Genomic DNA, 1546 nt, shown 5'->3' on the forward strand with positions numbered 1-1546 from the left:
ATGACCTCTGTATATTCTATCTTAAGAAATTCTCACAGCTCTGTTGAAACTTCAATGGTATAATTTAACAATTAATAGCATATGGTCCTAGTGGGAAACATTTTATGATTCTGGTTCTATGCAATCCACCTGAATATATAACACATTCACAGCTATCAATCTGTTCATACTTCACTGTCCTACTCTTTTGGACTTCTTACGAAATTGGATCCAATTCTTTAATTATAACAAGGAATGTTCCTTAGTCTTATTATATCAGTCATTCTGAATAGGAATTCTTTTGCTATAAACAATTCTCCAGTAGTAACAGACAACACAATGCTTAGAAAAAATTCATCTTTATTTAAAATGTTTCTCACTATTGAGAGATCAAAGAAAATTGTTTTAAATTGTAGCCTATTTCAGTAGTCAGTATACCTAAGTCATAAAAATCAAATCATAGTCTTGGAGTTAGATACACCATACTATAAAGTCTATTCACCATGTAAGCAAAGAAAATATGCTTCATGAAACTCAGTTTCCACAATTATAAATGAGGTATTAAACACTGTTGTTATGGTAATTAAACATAATTTATAAAGCAAACTGAAGATTGCCATCTACCTGGAACATTGTAAAATGGTACAATAAAAATATGACTTTTTTTTGTTAACAGTAGTAGTTGTTTCAGTTTAAATAGGTAGTGGCATGTTGAGTAATAAGACATCCTTCTAATCTTCTTGGTAGATCTCCAGCAAGTATTTCAGGGCATAGTTAATATCCTTCTCCATCCTTTAAGATTAATCATTCCCCTGATGGTCTCAACTTTGTCAGGATTCATGTCCATACCTCGCTAAAACTTGTGAACTAAAGCCATATCTAATGCCAGTAGAACTATGTCTGGCAATCTGTGTATCTGTGTACTGGACTTGAGCTATGTCTGTTAAACTTGTACAAATTTAAGTATTGAAAATATTTTTCTGATCAGCAATAACAGCAAATATTTTATCGACCAGTGGTATGGATGCTTTTGTACTGCTTTTTCATAATATACTTATATTATTTTGAGAGTTCTATTTTGATATTTGGTCGAGTGTCAGAAATATTGGTCTAAACAAAATCAGTCAGTCCTTTGAGTATTATTGCCAGGTTAACACAAAACCATGTGAATATATGTTTGAACCCTTATTTTTTTGTTGTTGCAGAACCAAAAAGAAACTTTTTAAAAAGTGATACTGTGGTGTTGTAGGTGGATCCATATGGAATAATATGGTACATATCAAAAGAATTTCAAACTTAGTGCAAAGAATCATCACTAGAAGACAAGTTATTATTTAGATAACTGTACATAAAAAGGTGTAGGAGATTATAATGCACTTATTTTAAGGTATACACTGATGTTGCTATCTTAAGTCTTTTATCCTTTTCCCTTAAGGGCAATATGCGCAAAAAAGGTAAATTCCATTAATTTAAATGTATTCTACCATAGATAATAGAAAAAGAAAGCTTATAGACATTTAATTTTATTTTAAACATTGTCCGTATGCATTTATTTCTCTGGTCAATG

The sequence above is a fragment of the Propithecus coquereli genome, unplaced genomic scaffold, assembly GCF_000956105.1.
Source record: "Propithecus coquereli isolate 6110/MARCELLA unplaced genomic scaffold, Pcoq_1.0 Scaffold191, whole genome shotgun sequence".
NCBI lineage: Eukaryota > Metazoa > Chordata > Mammalia > Primates > Indriidae > Propithecus > Propithecus coquereli.